A 20,912-nucleotide genomic window follows, 5' to 3' on the forward strand; every position below is an offset into this window, starting at 1 on the left:
GGGGCTGCAGGATGCCCAGCACGGAGCCGAGGGGCTTGCTCTGCAGGCAGCACCACGAAGAGCAGCCGGGGAACAAGCTGGCTCACATGGTGGTGCAGAACGGATGAAGACAGAAGAGCCATGCCTTCAGCACGATGGAACCACCGTACGGTAAGAGATGGGAAGGGCGTGCTGCAGTTACCTGATCGAACAGATGTGACTTGAGGAGACAACTGTGTGAGCACCCTTCTGGCGAGAGAGCACCAGGCCCTGAACAGCTCTTCATGTGAAGGAGAGAGGCCTGGCAAAGCTGGAAGCTGAGGCCAGACAAACACAAAGGCACAGGGCAGGGGTTTCTAACAGCATGGGCAATCCACCCTCTGAACACATTCCCAAGGATGCCAGGGCTCCAGCCCCAGAGCAGAGGCCTTGCTAGGACAGGAGCTCCAGGCACCATCGCTGCCTGTGCCCATGCTCGGCATCTCAGGACCTTCACCCACGTACAGAGGCACTCAGGCAGGCTGTTGGTCCTTCTCGGCCCTAAGCTCCAAGGGTTTGCAACTAAAACTAGAGTTAGGCATAAATGTTTCTACCCTTTCTCAGTTCCCCAATGGCTGAGGAGCACAGTGGTGGCTGGATGCGTTTGCCACCATCAGTGCCTGCTGCACTGCTGCCTACCCCTGCCCCAACCATCCCTGGATGGGTTCAGAGCCCCTAGCCCCTTCCCAGGGAGCTGCCTGTCCAGCTGATGACCCCTGCAAGAGCATCATCCTCCTTCACCCATGGAGAGGGGATGAAACCCAATGCCCACATGCCTGTCTCCAGACGGGTCCTGTCGCAGTGCAAGGCCTGGAGAAGGGAGAAGGGGGCCTCCGGAGCATGGGCCACAGCCCCAGGAGCAGGGCTCAGCCCCACAGGGCGATCCAGGCCCTGCTTTCAGGAGCAGCTGAGGGCACTGACGCAATGGGATGCTGCTCCCCACCAGCCTCTCTGGCCAGGCTGTGGCTCTGCTGGCCATCTCCATGCTACCCTAGCCCTAGGAGACGTGTGAGCTCTTCCTCCCATGTCACCTACAGACAGGGTGAGAGAGCTGGGGAGGAAGGCACAGGGAAAGGAGCCTGCCACGCGGCCTGCATGGAGGCTGGGCACAGCTCCCGGCCAGACAGGGCAGGCAGCGCCTTCCTTCCCCTCCTGCTGTCCTTTAGCAAGGGGATGGCCCACGAGAGGCACCAGAAGGGCTCAGAGAAGAGAGCAGTGCCCACAGAGAGCCAGGAGCAAGGCAAGGAGCAGCAGGGTCCAAGCAGAGCCCCGGGCAGACCGACCTGCAAAGAGGACAAAGCACCAGCACCGCTGGTTGGTGACGGCCGGGGGTGCCGCAGGGGGTCACAGGAAGGAGCCTGGCTCCTGCCAAGCTGCTGCCGTCCCCACCACCTGCTCCTGCTGTCCGCGGTCACCCCCGTCCCACAAGCATCGGGAGCACTGGGGGAATTCAGTCTTGAGCCTGGGGAGCGGGGGGAATGGGCAAAACGAAACCCACCGCCACAGGCAGGGTGGGCCACCGGCGCTTTGGGAAGTGCCTGGGATGACCCCATCAGTCTTCCGGTGGGCTGCTGGCAAACCCGAGACATGATTAAGGGAAAGTTTGTGAAGAACACTGTACAAGCAAAACAGCAGAAGGCACATTTCCATTCACAAAGGCTCATCCTAGTTTTTTTTCCTCTTTTGTTTGTTTTTGACATGTCCGACATCTGGCACATCCAGGTTAAGGGCAGAAAACAGTCCCCATGAGGCCCAGTGGCCCCCCTCACTGGGCAGGGCCCTCTCCTCCTGCTTCACCCCCTGGCACGGCCACCCAGCTGCCCGGGCCCCATGCACCCTCCCGGCACCTTTCCTCCACGTGGCACAAGCCCAGGAGGGGGAAGACCCTCCCTCAGGACGTGCAGTGAAAGAGGCACTGGGAAAACCACGGGCGGTGCTGCCTGGGGGCAAGCCCACCCCCACCGCCTCCCCAGGGACCTGAGCTGCAGCCCCTGACCACCGGCCTCGTGCTGGGAGCCGGGGCCGCCGGCACCACGCGCACAGCACCATCCCCGCACAGCACCATCCCCGCGCCCCCGCGGCGGGCGGCCCCGCCGCAGCTCGAGCGGTTTACGTTGGACTAGTGCAAGTCCCCGCTGCAAGACCCCCGAGGGGTAAGGCTCGCTGAGCTCTTAATGGGCTTACAGAGCTGCTCCGACCCAAGCAGCTCCCCCAGCACAGGGGCTGGGGGCCTTAAAGGCGCCACCAGACAGGCCCCATGGCACCGCCGGCACGAGCCAGCCCCAGCGCAGCGCGGGCCATGCCAACGGCTGACAGCCCAGAGCATTCGGCGTGCCCCGAGCCCCCCAAACCTCTGTCCCAGCCCTGAGCGCTCCCACGCAGCACTCGGCCTCGAGGACAAAGAGGGATGTGTCTCCCCCCACCAGCTGCCCCGGCGCTAATCCCCCCCCCCACCAGGGGCCCCCAGGGATGCCACCAGCCCCCAGGGACGCCCGACTCCTGCTCTGCAGAGCAACCGGGGAGCTGCACCCTGCATGCCGCTGGCCTTGTCCCTGCTGTCCCCGTCCCTCAGTCTGGCCCTGCTGACCCCAGGCACGGTCACACGGAGTGAGAAGGGACCCGGATCCAGTGCCACAGGTGCCCTCGGTGCCATGCCGGGCACAAAGGGGACCCCAGGCTCAGCACCACTCACTGCCCCCTGTGCCTTGGCCACCAGCACCCCCAGGGCACCTGTGGCAAGCAGAGGGAGGGACAGGGGTGATGGGTGCCGCGGCGAGATGGAGGAAAGGAACAGCCCAGGTAAAGGGCAGGACGTAGGTGAGATGGTGGCAGAGGGCAGGGGACAGGCTCCTGCCCTCACCAGCACCCACCTGAGCCCTGTGCCCACACCCTGCACGCTGTCCCCATGCTGGCACCCTGTGCCTGTGCCCCAAACCTCACAGCTCCCCCTTCCCCAATGCAGGGGCTGGGGGCTTGGCCCCCCTCTGAAATTCCAGCTGGAGGAGACAGGAGCGTGCAGCATCACGCCCCATCCCAGCAGGGCTGCCTTGCAAAATCATTGTTTCACATTTGCGTGGAACACGCAGGACCTAGGAAGAAGCGGCCAGCAGGAATGGAACTGGGGCAGTCCAGGGGAAGCCCTGCTCTAAACCAGCAAAACCATCCCCAAATCCACCGACCTGCTCTTCAAACACAGCTCCGTGCCATCCTGCTGCTCTCCGTAAGAGTGACAGCTCTGCCTTTATGCTTTAACATATTTTGGGGGCTTGGACTCCATCATGTAGATTTGTGCCTTTGGGTATTTTCAGAGGGGAAATATTTTAAAAAAAAGGAAAAAAAAATGGGCACACAACTGAGCTCCTGTGATTTCCATATCAGCTGCTGTACATGCACACGGCATGGAAAAATCCTTAGGAAATTTCTGTTAAAAAAAAAAAAAAGGAAAACCCACACAACATTGAGCTCGCTGGACACAGCATGCCAGGAGGGGCTGACAGAGCTGTTACGGTCTATTGGGCCAATAATCCACAAACTAAGACGGATTTATTGTACATGGCAGATCGTAACAGCTCCAAAGAAACCATCACTGTCTCCTGTGCTTAAAATTCACTTTCTTTTGAAAAAAGGGCCAAAATATGGCTTTACAAGATAAGATGCGTGGTTGTACCATTCTGTGACAGACAGAAGCCTGTGCAAACACATATATGTTTTTATATATATATATATAAATAAATAAAATATCTGCTCTTCCAAAGCAAGCACTGCTGCGTTACTGGGCTTGGCGCGCTGCTGTTACCACTGGATTACGAGGCTAGGTTTCACCTCTGCGAGCAAGCTGGATTTGCAGGGGCATTGTTTCCACCACAATATTACCACCGAACACATGGGAAGATAAAAACAGCGCGTTAAATCCAGATCGGGCCCTGCAGAAATCTGGCTGGGCTTGCTGGGACGGGGGAGCAGGTGCGGGGTGCAGGCTGGGGTCCCCCTTGGGAAGAGGAGGGCACAAGCCCCCAGAAGTGAGGTCTGCATCAGCACCGCGTGTGGGGAGTGCTTCCCGTTGGCACTGCTGGCACACCACCAGGCCAGCAAGCACAGGATGAGGGGTATTTAAGAAATAATGCAAATAATTAACACCGGAGCCTGTGCCATCCTCTGCAGCTTTGCTTCTGGGCACCTACGTGGGGACAGGAGCCCTCCGGAGGAGCCCAAGCCGGTGCGGAGGAGTGGGGTGAGACCAAGCCTGCAGTAATTGCGGCGTCTGTTCAAATCACTCCAACGCTGGAAATCACGCTGGGCCTGGATGAAAGCTTACAGTGCGGATGATCATATCAGACTGGGATAAAAGAGGATAAGCTAACAGGTTTAGTGCACAGCTTGTCTGAGTTGGTGCTGCCGCAGAGGGAGGAGAGGAGACTCCCGCTGACCCTGGGGGTCCCGGCGCCAACGATGCCCTCACCAGGGTCCCGGCAGCACCGGAGCCAGCGTCCCTTGGTGGGAGACGCCTGGAAAAGCGACAGGGCACCCTGCTCTGTGCGCGGTGCTTGGGCAACAGGCCGGGGTGATGCTGCACGCTCTCCCGGCGGGGCGGCACACTCGCTGTGCTGGCCAGCCCCAGCCACCAAACCCTGGCAGGGGCACAAGACCCCGGCAACGCAAGAACCACAGAGGATTCCCCGAGCCCCCTGGGCACGAGCAGGCAGGGGCCACGGTGGCAGTAGCTGAAGCTTTCGGCTGCGCTCAGCGCTCCAAGCAGCACCGTTGTGGGGATGCCCGCCAGCTCCCTGCGGCCACTCCGCCAGCCCGGCGGGCAAGGATGGGGCAGGGGGGTCGTGGCGAGCACCGGGACGGGGACACGGCCCCGCAGGCAGGGCTCACTGGCCACTGGGTCAGGGTGAGGGAAAGCGAGGGGCTTGGACTGGCCTCCAGCTCCGCAGAGGGAGTTTAGCCGAGTAATTAGAGCAGGAGGCTGTGAGTCAGCAAACGATGCGTAACCTCGCCGATGTTGACAATGAGGCAAAAGATGGCAGTTTCGACTGAGAGCTCCTGATGAAAGGGCGTATTTATATATGCAAGAATCAGAAACTCTGAACAATTGCATGGCTGGTGACCCGCTCTGCAAAACACGCTACTTTACAATGACTGTCCAGCTGCCAAATATTTGACGGCTTTAAAAATAATTGGAAATAGAGACGTGTTTGCAGCCTAAACCTAAAGGAACAAGGTAGCGGGAGGAGGGACCAGGCTGGTTTCAAAAAAATAACGACAGACGGGGGAGAAGACACCCGCCAGCCTCTTCTCCGGCATCCAAGGCCGCGGTGAGCTGGTTAACTCTCGGTTCCACGGCTGACCTTGACAAACGCCGTGCTTCAGATGCCCTAGAGAGAAGAGCCGACCATCGCAGAGATCCTCCCCGCACAACTGCCATGCTCCTGGATTTATATTGAGGGCGAGTGCTGGCCTGGAAGCAAATCCCGGCTCCAGCCACAGGCTCACTCCCTCCCAAGGGCTGCAGTCGGAGGCAGTGCGAGCGCAGGTAGGGAACGCTCCTCCCCCACGGTGCAGCAGCCCTGACGAGGAGAGTTTAATTAACCCTGGAAAGCAATCGTTAACCATCCAGCCCGGGTAATCGATGTGGAAGGGGCAGCTCGCTTCGGAGGGACCATCTGCTTTGGGGAGGGAGGGCTTGCTGCCCACCTGCCCCGTGCCGTCTCCCCGCGCGAGCTGCGCTGCCTGCTGCTGCTGGCCGGCAGCGGGGCGCAGGGTGGGCACGGAGCGGGGCCGAGCCCCCGGGGCCTCGCCACGCTCAGCACCCACCGAGCTCCCCCAGCCGTGGCAGAGCTGCGTGCAAGCGGGGAGCGCGCGAGCCAGCTTCCCGCTGCGGGCTGCAGCCCCAGGCACCAGCCCCTGCGCGCTCGCCCCCTCTCCTCTCTAATCTCTCTTCCCGTAAAGCCCCAGGTCTCCGAGCCACGTGATTTCCTATGAGTCGCAGCCCTTGTTCCAAATACCACCTCTCCCTGGCTGGAGCACAGCCCCACAGCACGAGCCCCAGCCTAGGCACAGCCCCACCGCTGCCCGTGCCCCACGCCGGCACCAGCACCCGCACGCCGGGGATGCGGCTGCTGCTTGGGCCGAAGCGGGAGCGTGCCGGGAAAGCCAGGCACCAACCTGGCCCTGCAGCAGGAGGAAGCTGTTTTCACCGGCAAACTGAGTCTGGGGCACTCTCAGCCCCAAAGGCACGGGAACTCAGCATCCTCTCCACCCCAGGCCCTCCTCGGCCCGCTCCCCATCCCTGTGGCTGTTGCTGTCCTTGCACACCCCAGGCCAAAGCTCGCCCGATGGTGGCTCGGGGGCTTGAGGGGTCACGGAGATTTGTTAAAATCATTAAACTTAATTTAGACCACAGCACTGTCTTTCTCATGGGCGAAAATTTTTGCTGACAAAAATCGAAGCCTCTTTCTCCTCCTGCCCTTGGGGGGATTTCTTCCCAAACCTAAGCAAAGCCAGGCCCCCGGTGGGGGAGTACTGAGGCTGTGCTGAGCCCTGCACACAGCCCCCCAGCCTCCAACGGCTGTGGCAGGGACCGGGGCAGGGAGCACGCGCGGGGCTCCACTGCACCCAGCAAAAACGTTGGCCTCATCCTGCCCATGCTCTGTCCGCGAGCAGCCGCAGCCCCGGCACAGCGCGGGGCAGGGACAGGCTGTGACCCTGGAGCCGCTCCTCCCTCTGGGGCACCCGTGCACTGGGGAGCTCAGGACGGAGGGACGGGGATCGGCGCTCAGAGCCATCTCCGAGGCCACATCTGCTGGCGGAGCCACGTGGGGACAAGGGCCCAGCAAGCCCCGGGTGTCCTCCAGGCGCTGGGGCCGCTCCCCGGCACAGCGCAGCGCTCGGCACGGGGCCGCAGCCGGCTTGGCACTGGCGTGCGGCAGCGCCGCAGTGCAAAGGCAGCCCGGGAGGGGAACATCAGCACCCGGTCCTCCAGCACAGGACTTGGCAAGACTGGGACCTGAGCCCCTGGAGGGCATCACAGCTCCTGCTTCTACCCGGGGACCCTTCCACCTCTGCTGGGGAGCAAGGTGCCCGATCCCCTCACATCACAGCAGACCCACGCCACCCAGGCACAGGACGCAAGCGAGATCTCCATGCAGGCAGAGCAGAACGGCCCTGGGGTTTGTTCCAGCATCTCGACCCCAGTGCCCCTCTGCTCCCCGTCCTCACCGCGTCCCGCAGGGCCACAGCACGAGCAAGACCCACATCAAGGACACAGCACGGCACCCAGACGCCTTCGGGCACCCCGACCTTTGGAGCTCCCCGAGCCGGTGCTGCTGTAGGGATGGCACAGCACAGCCCTGGCACCAGGAAAAAAAATCCTGCCCTTGTCCTCTCGTCTCCCTCGGGGCCAGCAGGGAGAGTTCAGCTGCTCCGCTCCCACGAACTGTCGTGAGAAGCAGGGTGACAGATGGGTCTCTAGGACGGCCTCTCCAGGATGGCCTTGACCGGCAGGATTAAAGGTGACCCACAGACCAAAAAGTGGGTGTGTGCCCTCCTCTGCCACGGGGCTGGGGAACACACAGGGCTCGTCCGTAACGCCACTCACCTTGGAAAGCAGTGTCCCTGGTGCCAGCCGCCAGGGTCCCTGCGGAAAACAGCCCAATGACACCGCCACAAGAGGTGGCTCTCAGAGGGGAAATGGCCGTGCTTCACCCCTCCAACTTTCCACTTGCTGCAGCAACGCCTGTTCCGCTCCTGGCTGGCAGGGGAAAGGCTCTGGGCAGGGAGAAGCCTCGCCCCCAGAAAAGGGAACCCCATATCCTCCCCCTCCAACAGCAGCAGCACAGATCAAAGGGGCTGGTGCCCCCTGCCATGCACCTCCCGTGCATTAGCACCAGGGGTGGGCACCTGCAAACACACCCAAAACGCCGCTGGTTGCTCATGGCCAGCAGCGGGAGGAGGCAGCAGGGGCTCAAGCAGCCTCGGGGTCTTTCAAAGCCCCCTGCCAGGGGCACCTCCGTGGAGCCCCCGACTCGGCGCTCTCCCGGTGAGCTCCGCAGCGCTCACTACCGAGCCGGCCACAGCGTGGAGGAGCAGCCCCTGGCACGCTCGGTTCCTGAAGAGCCCCCCTTCGGACAGCACATAGCAGGGGGTCTGCACGGCAGGGGAGGCTGGGGAGGAAGGTCGGCCATCACCACGCCGCTGCTGACAGAAACAGAGGCAGGAGGGGCTGGGACATGGCCGTGTGCGATGTCAGGGACCCCAGCTTTGAGGCTTCCAGTTTCAGTGACTCCCACCACCCACCTCCGCATGACACATGGGGGACAGAGAGAACAGGGGGGGCAGGAAAGCAGCACGATGCCAGCAGAAACAGAAGGAGACCGGAGCACGGGAGCTGCCTGTTGCCCTTCGGCATCCCACTGCCACATTCACTCCACCCTACCCTTGCACAGAAAGGGCTCGCCAGCAGCATGGCCGAGCGTGTTTGCCCACCAAGTGCTTGGAGGAGGACAGGAGGTCCCAGCTCCACACCGGTCCTGAGCTGGCCGCAGCAGATCCACCCTCACGCTTTCTAAAAACCGATGCCACAATGCTCAGCCCATACGGAGGGGTGAACGCTGCGGAGATGTGCAGACCCCGCCTCTGCAGGGACCCTGCTTCCCTCCCAGAGCACACCACAAACCTCAGAGAGGGTCCCAACTCCAGGGGAGGATTTCCCCTCGGCAGGCAGACAGCCCTGAGCCAGAAATGCAAACGTCCAATGGGAGGAGAAAGGAGGAGGAGGAGGATGCACCAGAGACACCATCTGGACCCTCCTGTTGCTCTGGGCACAGCTCAGAGCCGTCACCACTTTCCATCCCGCACCAGAGGACCCATCCATGCCCCCAGGCTGCTCCATCATCCTCCCGAAAGACACCCGGCAGGGTCCTGTCCTCCTCTGCGCACAGCAGCGCTGCAGGGAGGCAGGACCTCCCTCACCCCCATTTCCGAGCATCTCCCCCTCGCGCACCAGAGGGAGCGGGGGGCTCCAGCCCAGGGCAGCCGGTCCCACTCCCATTGTGTGCCGTCTGAGACGTGAGCAGCGACAAAATTTAAGGCCTGAAGCAGAGTGAAACCAAGCACCTCCCGCTCCCAATCAGCTCCTGCGCGCGCTGGCATAAATCAGGAGCACACCGCTGAGGCAGGCTGCGGAGGCCAGCAGCCTCTCCCTGGCCATCCCGAGGGCTCGCAGCCTCCTCGTGCACACCGAGGTTTGGCACCGCGGCCAAACCCCACGTGGCAGCGCCTGCCCCGTCCGGCAGCACCAGCGTCCCCGGGACGGCACCAGTGCCCGAGCTCTCGTCCCCAAGGGGCGCCCCCGCCGCCCAGCCCCGGGCAGCAGCAGCAGCGACCGAGCCATGGCCAGCCCAGCGCCAAGCCCGCACGCACCCGCAGCACGGCGGGGGCCCGGCCAAAGAGGAGCCTCATCTGACAAACGTTCAGAATGCAGCCGAAATCCCAAGTCCCCAGCTAATCCCCAGAGCTCGCCGCTCGGCGGGGAGCCCCAGGCCCATCTGCAGGACGAGGCTCAGGATGCCAGGGACAGACGAGACTGTCCGATGGACAACAGAGATTGCTCCTGCACGGGCAGGGGAGAGCTGCGGGCGGTGGGGGCTGATTTGCTCCTGCCTCCCCAGATGCTCTGAGTGTTTTCTAGCCTTCCCTGTCGAGTTAATGTCCTTTCACATTAGCTGCTGGAGCCGCAGCCTTGCAGCAGTGTCAGGTATTGCCAGGATTCGGCTGCTTGCAATTACTGGGGCACTCGGTGCGGGTGCAGGTGAGGGCACGACAGCTGAAAACGCTCCCCATGCCCCCTGCTTCTCTATCCTGTGGGAGCCCAGACCCCCCCCCAGCTCACACCCAGCACCCCCAGACCTGGGGGGCGGTGGGGGGGCTTGGTGCTGGCACCAGCACCCCCAGTCACCTGCCCCCGCTGCCGTCCCCCTCCATCCCTCCTGCCAAAAGCCCCCCTCCACCAATACACCAACTGCCGGCTGTGCGAATTCATCCCATTTCAATCTTCACGGTGCATCAGCATGGGGAAAAAACATCTTTTTTTTTTTTTTTTTTTGTCTTAATCTTTACCTGGGGTCATATTTACTAATCCTCCCACTAATCCCCCTGACGCCTTTACAAATAAAAAGGCCCCGTCCTCGCAGGGGCTGAGCGCCTCGGGGAGGTGCGCGGCGCTCGGCAGCTCCGCTGCCTGCAGGACCGGGCACCGGGGTGCAGCGGGGAGGGAGGCAGCGTCCAGCACCCGCAGCCCGGCACAGGGAGCGACCGCACCGCTGCTTTTGCATTCAAGGTGACTCCGGTTTTCCCATTAAGATGGCTAATGAGCGTTTTTAAGGGCCCTTTATTTAAGGAAACAAAACCTAATGCTGGCAAGGAGAGAAGCCAAGCAGTGCTAGGCAGATCTGGACACACCGATGGATGGAAGAAAAACCTACAGCCCTCACCTCAGCTGTTGGGGGCTCGAGTATTTAGAGGCACGGTGACAACCTGCCTCTTAGGAAGGGCTGGGTGGAAGGCCAACCTCTGCAGAGGTTCACTGGGACCCCCAGAGCACCCTGCCCACCACGCGCTGCCCAGCAGTGTGCTCTGCTCCTCAGCCAGCTCCTTCCCCCCGCAGCCTCGCACCCTGCTCCGTGCTGCCCCTGGGCCACGCTGCAGCCCAGCCCTGGCCCCTTCCCTCCCATCACGCCTCTGCTAAAGGCCAGGCCCAAACATTGCTTCGTTGCTCTCTTTGCAAAGTATTTCGACACCTACGTGATAAAACAAACTCATCAATAGAAACGCCCTGACGGCTGGCTTTCCCCTTCCTTCCTTCCTCCTCCGCACGCATACCCAGCTGCTCGCTTTGGAAGCGCCCATGTGCGAACACACAGCTTTTCCCGAGCCAAACGGTGTCAGTCTGGCATCGCATGCCGCGCTAGCGCAGTCCTGCCGGGGACCAGCACGCCCCGAGACGGGAAGCTCCGTGCCGGGAAGCTCAGCAGCGCCGGAGTGGAGCGGAGCCGTCCGTGGCAGCCAGATGTTACCCGGCCACGGCGACAGGAGCTGAGCTCAGGGACTGGGGGGGCTCCAGGCCAGGCTCCATCCTGCACCCCCCCGAGCGCTGGGGACCGCAGCACGCGCCTCCCGCCACGTCCCTGCGAGGGGCCACCTCCAGCAGTGATCCCGCTCTGCCTCGGTTTCCCCCCTACGCAAAGCTGATGGCTCTGCCCTCCCACCCCGGGGCTCAGCAGCTCGCAAATGACTTCTGCCACGGTTCCAGGAGGGACTCGAGCCCGGGGCTCTGCAGGCAGGAGGACAGGGCTCCGTCCTCCAGCCCCCACAGCCACGGCACCAGCTCCTGGAGCGTGGCCGGGCTCTACCGGCAGAGCCCTTTGGGAGCGGGGGCTCCGCAGGCCGCACACGGCAGGTAGCAGGCGCCCCCCCCGGCTGCCGCACCCGCGACCTAACTTGTTGTGGCAGCGTGGCCCTCTCGGACGCGAGGCAGCGCACGCTCGGCCGCAGACAGCACCTTGCTGGAATTTGCAAGCTGTCCTGATGCATTACGGCGCAAACGCCTCGCGCTGCTCCCAGACCTCCCCCCCCCCCCATCACACCAGCCCCTCCCTGGGGACGAGGCTCCACCAGCTGTCCCCAAGGGCCGTGGGCATGGGGAGGCTGGGGTCAGCCAGAGCCTGCCCGCGCCCCTGCGCTCCCACAGGCAGAGGGACGCAGGGCCCTTCCCCAAACCTCCCCCTTCTCATCTTCTGCATTTATTTTCCTGCCCCAGCTTTAAATAGCAACTTCAGCTGAGCTGGGAGCCGCTGACAGACTCCCACTGCCTCCTCCCGCGGCTCGGCTCGGCTCGGCACGGCACAGCTTGGCACAGCGCAGCTCGGCACAGCTGACCTCCCCGCCCCCCCCAGGGCCCTCAGGACCTCCCCGTGCTGCTGCCCCGAGGTGACACGCAGCCCCCTCCCCAGTACCTCTGCACCGCTGCCTCCCCTCCCCGGCGAGGCAGGGCCCAGACAGATTGCAAAACCCCACCGGTGATGCTTTCTGCAGGGCCCCCGTGCCCCAGCTGCCCGTGTCCCCCCCCTGCCCCCCACCTCCCGGGTCACTTCCCCTGCCTGTGGGAGGAAAAGCGTCCTCCCTGCATCCTCTTTCTGGACAAGCAGTGATTTAATTAACAGTTTCAGAAAGGGGCAAGCGCGCTGCACAAACCCAAACCAATCTTTCGGCAGCCACACAATGCGGGCGCATGACGGGAGCCCACCGGGCGAGCAGGGGCGCCTCGATTCAGCCGTGCACCAAAGGCTCCTCGCAGGGCCAGGAGGTGCGAGGCCCACGCTAGCTGCTCTTGGGGCTCCCGGGGGCACCCGGTGGACTCCCCAGGCCAGGTGCTCCCCACGTGGCCAGCACCCCCGTCCCCCACCCCGCAGCTCCGTGCCAGCCCGTGCCAAGGGGCGCTGGGCCGGCAGCAGCACCCAAGCACACCCAAACCTCCTGCCCTGCGCTGGGCCTCCGCTCCGTGGCCTCACCGCCGCCGCCCAGCCTGGTGGGTGGAGGACGAGGCTCGGCCCTGCCTGAGGCTGCCACAGTGCTGCTCAGAGCCCCCCCTCCCGGGACACCTCCCCAGGCAGGTGAGCCAGCAGCCCTGCTCGCCCCGCCGTGTCCTTCCCGGCCCTTCCACCACGCTGGAGCACCGCAGGGGACCTGGGCGCGTGCCAGGGCTGTGGGCAGCAGGGACGGTCCTGGTCCCCATTGTTGGTACACGCTCGCCGCACGCCCACGCTGCAAAGGATGCTCACGGAGAGCCGGGTGCTGGCGTGCCTCTGCCCACAGCCTCCGGCACACCCCGGATCCGACCTGTAAAGCACGCATCGGTCCGGCGGCCCCCCCGAGCCAGGCACACGCGATGGGCCCCACGGCGATCAGCCCCGCCGGGCCCCGCAGCCTGCCCCATGCCGTGCCCGCGCGCTGCAGCAGCCGGGCACACCGCAGCGGGATGCCCATGGGAGGAGGGAACAGAAGCGGCAGGCTGGAATAGGAGTGTGAAGAAACGCCTCTTGCGTGCTCTGTCCGGAGCCAGCGAACGAGGCCATATTTGAAATGCTTCGCATACCTCCGGTCATCAGATTAGCGAGATGAAGAAGGTAAAGCAGAGGGCAAGACGAGCACTCCCCAGAGCCAGCGATCCTCGGCCGCTCGCTCGCAGAGGTTACAGAAACTGGGGGAAAAGTCTCCGGCAACGGCACGGGGGAGCCAGGCACGGCACGGGGACGGGAGGGCAGCGGGGCCAACAGCAGAGGTGACAGCTCTGGTGGCACAGAGCGGCGGGGGGGGACACCAGCGTGCCAGGTCCCAGCTGGCAGGCGGCACAGAGCAGCACAGCCGAAGGAGGATGGGGTGTACGGGGGCAAGAGGGCGGTGCAGGCAAGGGCTCTGCCTGCCAGGGGCTGCTGAAGCCGGAGAGGAGACAAGACCACACGCAACCCCCACGTGACACCTGAGGGCACAGCTCTAGCACTCTCCCTTGCCGTGGACTCAAATCTCCACCAGAGCAGAAAGAGAGAGTCCCGCACCGCCGTGGGAAGCTCCCATGGGCCTGCTCCACGTTTTGCACCGCTGTCAGAGGGTCTCAAGCCCCTCGTTAGCCACCGTCCAGCTCCACAGCCTGCCTCTGACCAGCAAGTGGGCTGAGGGATGAAGAGCCTAGAGAGCACAGGGACCAGCCTGAGGGACACTCGGCCCCCGTGGGCGGTGGAAACGAGAGCCGATGTTTAGGGTCATCCAGAGGCACAGCCTTTGAGATGCTCGTGACAGGCTCCGGACTCTGGACTGCAAACAGCTTTTCTCATGGAGTTCTGAGGAAGAGAAAGGCACAAAAAACACAAGAGCAGGTCCCAGCAAAAACAAGTGAGAATTAATGACCCCAAGACCCACAGGATGCCAAGAGACCACCTGGGTCAGAATGGATGGAGCTGTGTTGCTCATTTGGGCACAGACGAACTCTCGAAAGGAAGACTGTGGGAGATGGATATTGCCCAGACATCTCTACAAAGAGCTGGAGTGGAGACAAGAACTCAAGGCGGGACTGCAAAGGCAAAAATGAGACATCCATCACGTCCTGGTGCTGGGCGAGACCAGGGCTGCCCTCATGCAGCAGGCAGACGCCAGGAAATCAAGAGATGACCAAAGGCAGCAGAGGCAAAGGAAGCTGGAGGCGAACATCCCCAGCCTCACGCTACTGAAGCACAAATACACACCTTGCTCAGGCCTGATCCATCCCCAGAACACAGACAGTGCCGAGCAAACTCACACCAGCATCGAATGGGTCTTATGGGCCCCACTCTGTCCGGCGGCCACAGCTGCCCTTTGTGCCCTGAGCCCCGCTGCCACCCCGAGAGCAGCACAGCGCAGTGCAGGGCGCGGCGGCAGCGTGCTGGGCCAGGACAGTGCCTTCTCCTGGGCCTTGGCTCCAACGTGGCTGCAGGGCAGGCGAGGAGCTGCTCCTGGAGCCCCTCCTGGTACCTGCAGGACCCCGTGCCATAAAGGTGACTGTCAGGCCCTTGGAATGAACCTGATCTAGCAACCCAGAAGTGAAAGACCAAGTTTACGACGCAGCGCAGGGCATAGTTATCACCCACACCAGGCTCCCATTGAAGACCTGTGTTGTGTCTTTGACGAGGGAGAGAGCCAACGACCCAAGCCCTTCCCCAGCTCTCACCTCTCCGAGCCAGGGCACCAAGCGCATCCCACTTGGGAAGACAGGAGATGGCATTTCCTTTCTTTGCCATCAGTTGTAGGGACAAGGCCAACATGAACCATCCCATGGCTGAGCCAGCTCTCCACAGACATCACTCTGTGAAGGTCTGCATCCTGCCAGCACAAAGGATGCCCAAGTTAGGCTATGAAAGATCCTTTGGTACAAGCGATACCATTGGAGCAAGAGGAAACAGAGCCAGACCCTCAAATCCCAAGGCAAGAGCATGGATTGCAAGCCAAGCCTTGTAACGTGGATCCAGCAGGGCCATTATCCACATCCCTTTCCCATTCCATAACCTCATCCCTGGGTGGGTGCCCCCAGGGCTGGTTCTGCACAGAGGATGGGGCCGGTGACACCTCGCTGGAGGAGCGGGACAGGAGAGGCCACCAAGCAGATGGCTGAGCCCCTCGAGGGAGGCACATCAGCCCATGCCAGCGGGCAGAAGCACGCCAGGGACACCAGCAGCGGGAGCCTGCGGGGCAGTGCCGGCTGCTGGTCCGCGGTGTGCCGGGCTGGGACCGAGCTGGCAGCAGCCAGGGCGGCAGAGCCAGCCGGGGGCCCGCACACACCAAGCGCGGCCGCCGAGCATGCCCCGGCAGACACGGCATTCGAGCAGGGGCCCGGTGCATGCACAGAGCCCAGCACTCCTACAAAACACCGGGATTCTCCCGCCTTTATTCTGCCTATTGAAAACTTGTGACCTTAAAAAATCCTTTTATTCATATAATAACAGGCTGCCACCCATGCACGGTAATGAGTGTCATCCCAGACTGTGCGGTGCCCTCCACCTGCTTCCAAGCCATCAGGAAAGATAAGCCAGGATGAAACCACCCCAACCACAGCACCGCAGCACATCCCGAGCTCTGTGGCATCTCAAAAGGAGGGTGCATGGGGCAGAGCGAGGACCTGCTCTGTGGCACATTCGCACCACAGATGCTGATGGACATGAACTCCATCTTCAACTCCATCTTCAGACACCTGAGGCCCATTGGCCAGGGTGAAACACATGTATTTGGGGCTGGGTCACGCCGTCCAGCTGCCTGACTCTCTCTGCAGCTCTCCAGGGCCCACGCCTGACCTCTCTCCTTCTGCCCCTCCTGCGCCACAGCTGCCCCCTTCGCACCCATTCCCCACCCATTACAGCCCAGCCTATGTCAACCCACACCTGGCGCGCTCTGCCCTCTGCACAGGGCACAGCCGGACGTGCGTCCCCAGGAGAACAGCTCCAGCACTCCCCAGCCCGGGGTGACACCAGGCCACCTCCCACGCCCAAGGGCACGCATGGCGAGCGCTTGGGGCAGAGCTCTGCACCTGGTGCAGCAAACAGCACAGGACACGAGGGGCAGCTGGGACCACCCCTGGCCAGGGCGTTGAGGAGCCCCTGAATGGCCCCCATGTTCCCAGGAGTCAAGTTGAGTCAGGGGAAAATGGAAAAAAAAAAAAAAAAAAAAAAAACCTTTGAGTGCAATATTTTAGTTGAGCAACAGAGCATGAGTAAAGGACGGAGGCTTTTCGTGGTCTGGTGAGTTTAAGCTATGAGCTGAAAGTTTAACTATTAATACACTTAATCAAGAGGTTGTTCCTACACCCCAGGGTTTAGGAAAACAACGTGCCACCAGGGCAAGAGAGGAGCAGCAGCGGTGGGAGACGGGGCTGGAGCAGCCCAGCATGGCCCCGCTGAAAAAGCTCCCTGGGGGTGCCTCTGCGGAGGGGGCCGCAGGCCTGGGACGAGCGGGGCCGGATCCAGCCCCAGCAGCACCCGCCCAGCCGCGGCTGCTCCCCGCAGGATGGCAGGCAGGCAGCCAGGACAGGGCAGCCCGCACCGGTGAGCAGCAAGGGAACCCAGGGCTGCCCACGAGCAGAAGGCGCTGGAGCCGTGAGGGCTGCACACGCTGGCTGCGAGGAACGGGAGCCCCAGATCCAGTCCCCTTCACAGCCATCTCCCTCCTGCCCCCAAAAACAGGAGCTGTGGTGGGAGGGAGGGGGAGCGGACACGTCTGGGGAGGGAACGCTGACGGAAGTTGTGCAAACGTCCCCGTGCCCCAGGACAACAGCGAGCAGCACCTGCCGCTGCCCGCACCTGCCCACGCTCAGCCCAGACGGTGCTGAGCCACACCGGCCCCGAACACAGCCTCAGGGCCAGGTGGGCACTGGGCACGTCCCTGCCCCTCACGCCATACCCGCACCCCTTCGGCCCCGCTGAATCTCCCCGGCCACCTCCTTTGTTAGGGAGGCTGAATTTCGGAGCACGGCACCCACGAACCCCTCCTCTGCTGACCCACTTCACACCTTGGGGAGCAGCGGGGGGACCCAAGCCCCCCAGCTGGGCAAGCACAATGGGATGCCCACGGCAGCGCCACACTCGCTCACCACACTCGCCCTGCCACAAAATCCACGTCAAGGACGACTCGGCTCAACGCCTCAGACACCTCCTGCATTTTCCCCACTGAGGCGGTGTAACCCCTCTGGCAGCGGGGGGAAGCCATGCGAGGCACTCACAACGCAGCCCCACAGCCCTCACCGAGCCACGGCGTCAAGCCACGAGCGCCCTGCCAGCGCCAGCCAGCTGGGACAGAGCCTCCAGCCCCCCTCATGCAACGAGGAGAAGCCCCCCCGTTGCCCCGCTCTGCCCGCCGCCGGACGGCCCTGCGGCTCCAGCACCCGCCACGGGAGCCGGGACGAAGTTCTGCGCGCGGCCGGCAGGCCCTTTGTTACTTTGCTTTTGTTGTCACCCGCCGACGCGTCCCCCCCCCACGCCCGCCCCGAGGTCAGGGCACGGCAGCTGCCGGCCCTCCCCGCGCCACCCAGCGCCAGCACCAGCCCCTGTCCCCAGCGCGCCGGTGGGGCACGGCTGGCAGGGACGCGGCGGCCGCTGCTCGTGGTGTGGCAGAGGCCAGCAGGAGCCCCGGGCTCGTGCCATACAGTGCCACGACGCACTTGAATCCGGTGCTGTGGCAGGAGCTCTTGGCCACCCAGCTTTGGGCTTCCCGCTGCATTTTGCCTTTCCTCGGGGGTGTGGGGTTTATTTGGCTGCCAGAGGGGCAAGTCATTCGGGACAGAAATTTTAAAAAGAGGGTTCCGACAGACTGAGGAGCGGATGGGGAAGGCTCCCACGCCTGCCAACCCGGCCCTGCGAGGAGAGCCAGCCCTGCCCTCCTGCTGACCAGCACCCAGGAAGCGAGCACCTCGGGCCTGCCCCGTTCGCCCCCCGCCACCCGCGCTGCCCCCAGCTCCTTGCCAAGAAGCAGCGGCACGAGGCTGAGGCAGGGAGCGCGGCCGGGGCTGGCAGGGAAGGCCCCGCGAACCCTCGGGCACCACTGGGGCCCAAGGGACAGCGCTGGGACGCTGCTGGCGGCTGCGCTCGGCACCCCCAGCCACGAGCGCCGTGCCGGGAACCCGCGACCACCCCGGCGGCAGGCCCGCGGCTGCCTGAGGAAGGCCCAGGTGCAGCCGGGGCTGTCGGCCGCGACGGCTGGGCCGAGGAGCGGACAAAGCCGCCACAAAGGGGCTGCTGACACAGCAGGGCCCGCTTCCCGAGAAGCAAAACTTCCGCCACGCAGGGCGGGAGGCACGGCCCCAGGTACCCGCAGCCGGCCGGACAGCACCCCCGGGGGCACGGGACCGCAGCCCCCGCCTGCCTGGGGCCGCCTGGGCACGTGAGCCCCGGCGGCTGCGAGGGAGCTGACCCGGGAGTAAAGGTTGCCAGGCCAGGGTCAGGCCCGGCGCGGCGCGGCACACATGTGATCCGTTATCGCAGGATGTGTGCGCAGCTTTGTTTATGTGCGGGACGCCGGGCGGGAGGGCTGCTCCCCCCTGCCCTCTTCTCCCGATCAATCATTTGAGCAAAGAATGAAATGACCCAAACCAAACAAGGGCCTGCAATAAGAAGGACATCTCGATGGCAGGATACAACCTCGCTGCGAGGAAAAAAAAATAGTAATAATAAAAATAAAAGGGGAAAAAAAAAAAAAAAAGCAGCAGTTCACCCGTGGGGCCTGCCTGGCTCCGACTCAGCGGCGTTTCGTACAATAATCACAACATTCAGTCATCATTCACAAAATCCACTATCGCTTTACAGCTGGCAGCACCCGCTCTGGATGCGTATTAGATATATTACACATTGTACATTGCGATTCGTCTGCTTCCATTTAATCTTTTATTCTTAGTGTATGTTCAGTGCCCTCACATCAAACACAGGGGAGCGGAGCTTTATGAATTGCATATTACAGATCCGGCAGCGAAGTGGGAAAAAAAAAAAAAAAAAAATTTACTTTGCGAGGGGAGAAAAAAAAAAAAAAAAAAAAACTTCGGTTACTTGTTACACGCGGCTCCGCCGCACCGCGCGGCCGCTCCCACGGCCACCCGCAGCCGTCGCCGCCGCCGAGGCGACACCAGCCCCCGGCGGACCGGAGCCGGCTGGGGAGGGCAAAAGCGGCCGAGAGCCGAGCGCGGAGGGGCCGCCGCCGCCCCCCCCCGTACCCCACCCACCCCCCCACCCCCCGCCCTCGCCCCCACCGCGGGGGGACCCCGAGCGCCGCCGCGGCTGGGTCCCGGCGCCCCGCGGGTGGCAGCGGCCGGCCCCGCTCGGTGCCCAGCGCCCGGCCCCGCCGCCCGGCCCCCGCCGCCTACCCCCGGCGCGGGCGGACGGCGCCGCGGCCCCGAGCCGGCGCGGCGCTAGCGGGCGCCCCGCTGCCCGCCGCCCCCGCCGCCCCCGGCCGGCCCGCCGCCGCCACCATTGTCACCCGGGAAACCACCGGCGGCCGCCGGGCACGCCGCGGCGGCGATGCTTGCGGCGGCCTGGGGCGGCGGGGAGGGCTCGCCACCCCCCCCCCCCCCCGGCCTCTTCCTCCTCCTCCTCCTCCTCGTCCTCCGCCCCGCTCCCACCCCCGGCCCCGTCTCCGGCGGCCTCGCCGCCAGCCGGCACGGCAGCGCCGCCCGTAGCGCATCCCGGGCGGGGGGGAGGGGGGTGGGAGAGGCTCGGCCGCGGGCAAAAACTTTGCTCGTTACGAGGCGGCCGCCGGCAGGGGAGGCGGCGGGGCCGCCCGGGAGCCGCTCGAGCAGCGCGGCCGCGGCCACCGGCGGGCCCCGGGGCGGGCGGGCGGGCAGGCGGCCAGCTCCGCGCCCCGCCGCCGCCACCGCCGCCGGCCGGGCGGAGCGGCACCGAGCGGTGCGGAGCGGTGCGGAGCGAGGCGCAGCAGCCGCGCCGCCCCGGCCCCGCCGCCCCGCTTCCCCCGCCGCCCCCCGCCAAACTTTTTTCCCGAGACTTTTTCCCCAACTCCGCCGCCGCCGCCGCCCGCCGGGGCGGCCCGCGGGCCGGCACCTACCGGCGGTCCGGGCGGGCGCGGGAGCCGCGGCTGGGGCACGGAGCCGCCGCCGCCGCGCCGCCGCCGCCGCCGCTCCGGGCAGCGCGGCCGGGGCGCGCGGAGGGGAAGGGGAGGGGGGGGGGGGGGGCTGCGGTGGGGCGGCCGGGGGCGCGCCGCCGGGCTCAGCACCTGCCCGGTGCCGGGGAGGGGGCCCGCCGAGAGGGAGCCGAGGCGGGCACGGTGCCTCGCCGCCGCCGCACACCCACCTCCACATCGCCGCTCGCTCTGGGAGTGCACAGCCCCCGAAACGCGCTGCACGGCGCTGCCGCGGCCGCTGCCCGCGGCTGCCGGCAAAACCCGGACCGGACCGGACCGCCCCGCGCCGCGCCGAGCCGAGCCGAGCCGCGCCGAGCCGCGCGCGCGCCCCGGCCCCCGCCCCCACCCGCCGCCCCCGCGCGCGCCGCCCGCCGCCCCCCCCCCCGCCCGCGCCCCCCCCCCCCCCCCCCCCCCCCCCCGGGGCCCGACCCACACCCCCCACCCCACCCCGGGTCGGCACCGAGCGCTGCCCGCGAGCCGCCCGCCCCCACGGGTGTCCCCGACGTGTGTCTGTGTGTCCCCCACCCCCCCCCTTCCCCCGTGTCCGTGTCCCCCGACCCCCACGGGTGTCGCCCGTAGGTGCCCACCCCGCGCCCACCCGCCCCCACGGGTGTCCTCGCCACGGCCCGCACCCCCCCCACGTCCTGCCGACCCCCGTGGGGGTCGCTGGGCTGTGCCCCCCCCCCCGTCCCACCGGC

At 64.7% G+C, this 20,912-nt stretch overlaps 1 protein-coding gene across 3 annotated transcripts in view; it reads right to left on the reverse strand.

The window, feature by feature from the left end:
• CXXC5 (CXXC finger protein 5) overlaps nucleotides 1-20,545 on the reverse strand; it is a 39,162-nt gene extending 18,617 nt beyond the window's left edge. For 2 of the 3 annotated variants that reach the window (XR_005824282.1, XM_040573219.1), the window contains exon 1: nucleotides 20,385-20,516. The gene's annotated coding sequence lies outside the window, so the exon portion shown is untranslated. Of the gene's footprint in view, nucleotides 1-20,384 lie in introns of all 3 variants that reach the window. The other variant, XM_040573217.1, reaches the window with a different exon arrangement.
• Nucleotides 20,546-20,912: the final 367 nt, after the last annotated feature.

Source organism: Cygnus olor, chromosome 14 (genome assembly GCF_009769625.2).
Source record: "Cygnus olor isolate bCygOlo1 chromosome 14, bCygOlo1.pri.v2, whole genome shotgun sequence".
Taxonomy (NCBI): Eukaryota; Metazoa; Chordata; class Aves; order Anseriformes; family Anatidae; genus Cygnus; species Cygnus olor.